Raw genomic sequence first — 6,810 nt, forward strand, 5'->3', positions numbered from 1 at the left:
CCCGGATTATTGGATGATTACAAATGACATCCCTAACTCCTATTTATAAGAAATTAGGAGTAGGATTAAACCTAATTAACGAATTAAACCTAAAAGCCCAGCCCGTAGCAAAGTCCACTCGATCGAGTAGAGAAATCACTCGATCGAGCAAACTCAATGGAAATAGCTCGATCGACCAAGAAGGTTGCTCGATCGAGTAAGGCTATACTGAAACCGGGTCGATCGACTTAGCAAACAGCTCGATCGACTAATTATTCAACCTAAAAACCACTCGATCGACTAAGAATGTCTTCGATCAAGTGATAATTGACTTCAGCAGCTTGTATTTCTCGTTAGTTTGACTTTGACTTGTCCTTTTAGCTCCCGAACCACCTTCACGCATCCCAAGACAGCAATATTTCCCGCTCCAAATCATCTCTTCCTCCAAATGCATGCAAAATGGACGGTAAATGACTTGATTTCGCTACTTCCTGGTTTATTCCTGCAAATAAGACAAAATAACCCAAAGTAGCATATTCGGGGCATTTCGTAGCGTAAAACCACGATAAAAGCACAGAAATACGTGCATAAAATAGGCTAAAAAGACTATATAAAATGCACGTATCACAAAGTTTGCTAATCCTCACCCATCGTATCATCATCATCACCATCTTCCTCTCTTGAAGCATCATCAACCTCCGTAGATGTGGAATCATGTCCACTCTCACTCTCACTTGCTTGTTCTTCCTCACTTTTCTCTTCTTTTTCTTGGACTTCTTTTTCTTGAACCTCTTCTTCTTCTTCTCCTTCTTGGTCACCACCCTCTTCAACAACCATCTCCTCTCCACCCGGTCTACCACCACTAGAAATGCTAGGAAAGAATACTTCCCAATCCGCCCAACTAGGCAAAGGACAAGACGGATCAAGAAGTCCTTGCCTAGCTAGATGTAGGAGGGGCGGATATTGGACCTTGTAAGTATCCACTCTATCATTGTAAGCTTGCTTATGCATTTCCCTTATGAGTAGGGTCAAGTAATCATTTCCCACTTCGACATCTTTGGGTTTGAACTCGTTGTATTCAAATGGGTAAGGTGGGGTGATAATGGAGGAGGAGGGTTCGGCAATTTCACCCCTTTGTTGTTGAATGATATACTCGGTCTCTTCGGAGAGTGGGAGAAGGTTGTTCGGTCGGTGAACATTCAATCGACAAATTTTGGAAGGCAAGGTGAAGGATGTAGCTTCATTTGTTAACCACCCATATTTGTTGTCAAGAGTGTCGTGCTTGACCCACTTAAACTTGTGAATCATGGTGTCCATATCAAAAATATGGCCTCCTTTAACCGGCACATAAGTGTTGTTTTTGTTGAAATTCCGGTTGAAATGCTTAGCCAAATGGGTAACTAGTCCTCCATTGACAATAAAGGCGGTGCCTTCTTTGCCACAATCGACATTAAGCCATCGTTCAACCAAAAGTCTTAGAGCATTGTATGGCTTGGTAAATTCCCTCCCAATGTTCATGGCCGACTCAAGAAGAATACAATCGAGTTTGGTAAGATGATTTGTGCCATTTCTTGCTATCAAAGTATTCCCAATGACCTTATGCCATACTCTAATGCCCGGATGATGGACTAAGAGAGCACGACAATCATGAAAGCGTATGAATTTCTTTCCGAAAATTGCCATCCAAAGAGGAACGGGGTCATACTTGATAGGAATCTTTGTATATTTTGGGTTATCACTAAGGCCTAATATCTTACCCAATTCACCATAAGTTATGCGTCTATCAACATTTTCAAGATGAAACTCGATGTTGGTTCGAGTCTCCACCCTTGTGACTTTCAAAGAACTTAAAAATTCCAAGGTGAGGGAGGGGTATGTCAATTCTTTCATTGTAAACAATTTACCCAATCCCATAGACTCAAAGAAGGTTTTGGTTTGTTCAAGGACACCTAACTTTGACAATGCATCTTCGCAAATAAACTTAGTAGGCATGATGTTTTTCTTAGAAAAGAGAATGAATTTCCCCCTATGAGAGTCGGAAGTTAAAATTACCTCCGGATAATTGGATAATTGTTCAATGACCGGAGTTGTTGATGTTGTAGCTTCAATAGGGGGAGCTTGTTGTTGAACCTCCAACCTTGCATTGTGGATTACCAAAGCATTTGACAATTGTTTTGCTTGAAGAGCTAGTTGCCTTTTGAAAAGTGTCTTCTTTTAGGGTGCCTTGTTGCCTCCTTTAGTTCTTGCCATTCTTCTTTGCTTGATTACACCAATGAAAGACTGAAATCTTTAATTTTTAGTAATGCCCAAATCGATTTAGGATGAATGAATTTTGCTTTGTATCCTAAAAATCGACTTAAAACTTGAAACTTTTGGTGTTTGAATCGCTTGTTGTTGCAAAAGGAGTGATTAATTTTTGTTATGAGGAAGTTTGGATTTGATTTGGTTGAGTTTGGTTGAGGAAATTTGATTTTGTTGATGGAGAGGATGAGGGTTTTGGAGTTTTTGGATTTTGGGTAGTGTTTGTATGTTGAAGAAATGAGAATGAATGGGAGAAGAGTTTTAAAAAGACCCATTATATTTGAAACTGCAGGGGAAGACGAGCGGACCAGGTGTCGAGACGCTCGGATTCTTCAAAATTTGACTCAGGAAAAGACGCCACAGGACGAGCGGATTCCTGCAAAGATGAGCGGATTCTTCGTGGTGAGACGAGCGTCTTTCTGGGTGGACGCTCGGATTCCTTTACAGAGAAAATCCCGAAATTTTGCAGCAAAAAGACGAGCGTCTTTCTTGAAGGACGACCGTCCAGAATAAGACGAGCGGTTTCTCAGCTGAGACGCTCGGATTCATAGTCAGATCATATTTTTGATTTCTGCAACTCTACCATATGAGTGTCTGGTAACTTGGACGCTCGGGTTTCTTCAGGACGAGCGGATTTTCCATTTGGCCGCTCGGATTCTTCCTTGACCACACGGATTCAGGTCCATCCGTGGGTACTTCGTAACCCGTGTCATTTTCATTCTTCAATTGTCGTGTTCTTCAGTGTAGGGGCACTACAAAGGCATGAATAGCCTAGGCAATTGCTATCCTCACACTAAGGTAAAGCACTACACATCAATAAAATCATAAGTCCCTCCCTCACATCTCTCAAAATCATGAATATCTTGATCAAGGCACAAAAATATAAATCCAAAAAAGACAAAAATGCAATGTAATAATTGAAATGCAAGTTAGGGAGTTAGAATATTTACAAATGGTGGTTTATGGAGGACTCCACCAAACTCTCATTCCAATGTGAGATGTCAAGGGGGCATGTTCAAGGTGTTGTTGATGTTACTCAACACCTTGAAGAAGTAGTCGAATACTTGCTCATTATCATGATAAAGGTCCTCAATAGATCTTTGCAATTATTATTCTTCATGATGGTCTTGGTTCATAGCATTACCAATATAGGGATTGAATATCCCTTCGAACTCATCATCCCAAAGACTGCAAACTTCGTCTACTTGATCACTAAAAATTTCTTGAGTTGATAGAGACAACTCTCCTTCTTTCTTGTCTTGGCCAATGGGGCCATCTTCTTCACTTGTCATGGGTGAGGTTTTAAAGCTCTCATTGTTGCTATTTCCTTGTTCTTTTGATGGAACATCATCCACTTATTATTTCCATTGAAATTCCAACTTCTTCCTATCATCCTTCTAGCTACAGTGATCAACCATAAAACATGGCTCATGAAATCGGGGAGCTCTCATGGTCTTGTCAAGATTGAAAGTGATGGTTTCATCTCCCACTTCAAGGGTGAGCTCTCCATCCTTCACATCGATCACCGCTCCCGCGGTGTGCAATAAAGGTCTTCCTAAGATAATAGGAATGTTGGAGTCTTCTTCCATGTCAACAATAACGAAATCCACCGGGATGAAGAATTTTCCAATTGTTACGGGAACATCTTCCCATACCCCTAAAGGTGTCTTTGTCGATCTATCCGCCATTTGAAGCGTGATGTTGGTACATTTGAGTTCTCCCATTCCTAGCCTCTTGCTAACCGAATATGGCATGACACTTTCCCCAAGGTCACATAAAGCTTTGTTGATTGTAGTGTCACCAATAGTGCATGGAATGGAGAAACTTCCCGGATCCTTGAGTCTTCGAGGTGAACTCCCTTGAAGGATGGGACTACTCACCTTAGTGAAGTCAATAGTCTCAAGCTTCCGGATTGATTTCTTCTTCGTAAGGATGTCCTTCATGTACTTTGCATAGGCCGGAACGTGATTGATCAATTCCGTGAAAGGAATCGAGACTTCTAAATTCTTTACAATTTCCATGAATTTTCCAAGTTGGTCATCAAACTTAGGCTTAGCTTGATGAGTCAGGAATGGAAGTCTAATCACGATAGGCTCCTTCTCTTTGGCCTTTTCTTCATTTTTCTTTGAAACTTCTTGATTTGTGGGTTCTTCTTCCCTAGAGTTTTGCACAACTCTTTCCTTGTCACTAGCTTCCACAACTTCATCCTCAACTTGCTTCTTTGGCCCTTCATATCTTGTACCACTCTTCAAGTGAATGGCACTAACCGTTTCATGTCTTGGGGGATTACTTTGAGGTGGTAATTTCCCCTTTTGTCTTTGAGAGCTTGAAGATGCTAGTTGGGTCATTTGAGTTTCCAAAATTTTTGTGTGGGCTAGGATATTGTTGATGGTGATGTCTTTTGCTTGGCTATCTTTTTGCATTTGAGTGAAAAATTCTTGTTGATTCTTTTGCATTTGAAGGACCGCTTTTTGAACATCAAAACCTTGGTTATTTTTTTGATTGTATGGAGTTTGATTTTGATAACCTTGGTTTTGGATGTAAAAGGGTCTTTGATTTTGGTTTCTCATGGGAGATGGGGTGTATGTTGGTTGAGGGTTTTGAACATTTTGGCTTTTGTATGAGAGATTTGGGTGGAATTTGGTGTTTTCATTGTAATAGTTGGAATCAGGGGTACCACTTTTGTATTCTTGAAAAGCATTCTTTTGCTCATTTGTTCCCCTACATTCACTTTGGTCATGCCCCAAAGTTCCACAATTCTCACATATCCCACTTGGGATTGATGAAGATGCCACCATGGCATTAACATGTTGCTTTGGTGATTTTGAGGCTTCTTCAAGCTTACCTATAGCTTTTTCAAACTTCAAGTTGTTGGTATCAATATGAGCACTAAGTTGAGCACCTAATTGAGTAATAGAGTCCACTTCATGCTTTCCTCCTCTAGTAGCCTTGCGAGGTCTACTATATTGTGAATTATGGACCGCCATTTCCTCAATTTTGTTCCAAGTTTGATTATCGTCAACTTCGGTGAACATACCATTTGATCCTATGTTGAGAATGTTTCTTGACTCTTCATAAAGACCATTCCAAAATTGTTGTACCAAGAAGCACTCGCTAAGTCCATGATGAGGACATGAGCGACAAGTTCCTTTGAATCGCTCCCAAGCTTCATACAAAGATTCTTCGTCCCTTTGCTTAAAACCCGTGATTTGGGCTCTTAGCGTGTTAGTCTTTTCCGGAGGGTAGAATTTTTTGTAGAATGCTAGAGCCAACTTCTTCCAAGAGTCAATTCCAAGAGCGGCCTTATCAAGGCTGTTCAACCATTGTTTCGCGGTACCAATTAGGTAAAAAGGAAATAAGATCCATCGAATTTTGTCTTGAGTCACTCCAGTTTGTGAAATTGCATCACAATAGTCACAAAAAGTCTCCATGTGAGAATGAGGGTCTTCACTAGGCATCCCCCCAAATTGTCTTCTTTCGACTAATTGGATAAATGCGGATTTTGCAATGAAATTTCCGGTTAAGTGCTGTGGTGTGGGAGTTCCATTGGGTAGGTTCTCCTCGGTTGGTACATAATGTGATGAAAACTTAGGCATTGTGCGGTTGATTTTGTGTTGGATTCTCCTCACCTTCTCTTGCAAAAGGGTTGATGAACTCAATAGTATTTGGTTGAATATCTACAACCTCACCAATACCTCTCAAAGTATTTCTAGCAAGTCTTCTATTGGTTGTCAAAGTCCTTTCAATTTCGTGATCAATGGGAAACAAGTTACCTTTTGATCTTCTAGACATGCAAAATATCAAACAACTCGAAAACAATTAGAACAAACCTTGAGGAGTTTTACTTCCCCAAGGAAAACAAAGACACAACTAATAACAATCAAAGAAAATTAAATCAAGTTAACACCGTCCCCGGCAACGACGCCATTTTTGGTCGGTCCTCTTTGAGCTTAGATTTCGGTTACTTGTCGTTAGGAGCACCTAGACCAAAACAATATTTATAACTTCACAAACAACTCTACTATAAGTGATGTGACCATAATTAGAGCATATTTAGTCCCCGAATTAGCCTTGTTCCCATGCTTTTTAGTGCATATTTGGGTCATTTATTGTCTTTAGTTCTTTGTTTTGCATTTTCTTTGAGATTTTGTGTCCTTGGTAGGAAATGAGTGCAAACCTTGCATTTTCATGGCAAAACGAGACTAAATTGATTGAATTCCATGACCAAGCATCAAGGAGAGACAAGATTAGAAGGCCTTTGTACATACTATAGTAGATGGGCAATGATGAGAAAGATCCTTGCATCCCCGAGGAAATCCCCAAGGATTTTATGAAGAAAAGGGAAGAAAAGAAGAAGAAATGTGAATGTCCAGCAATCCGTGCGGATTGTCCGGAAGACGCCCGTCCTCCACCTCCACAATCCGAGCGTCTTCACTCCAAGACGCCCGGGCAGCAACCCCAGAAGACGCCCGTCTTCTCCCCAAGACGCCCGGGCAGAGACTCTCGAATCCGGCCGACCCGTGCCTAAGA

General features: G+C 40.9%; 1 non-coding gene across 1 annotated transcript; it reads left to right on the top strand.

The window, feature by feature from the left end:
* Positions 1 to 5,397: 5,397 nt before the first annotated feature.
* On the top strand, positions 5,398 to 5,504 carry LOC141644656 (small nucleolar RNA R71). Its single transcript, XR_012544268.1, has one exon. It is a non-coding gene; the product is annotated as a small nucleolar RNA R71 (small nucleolar RNA).
* The last annotated feature ends 1,306 nt before the right edge of the window (positions 5,505 to 6,810 follow it).

The sequence above is a fragment of the Silene latifolia genome, chromosome 2 (genome assembly GCF_048544455.1).
Source record: "Silene latifolia isolate original U9 population chromosome 2, ASM4854445v1, whole genome shotgun sequence".
NCBI classification, from domain to species: domain Eukaryota; kingdom Viridiplantae; phylum Streptophyta; class Magnoliopsida; order Caryophyllales; family Caryophyllaceae; genus Silene; species Silene latifolia.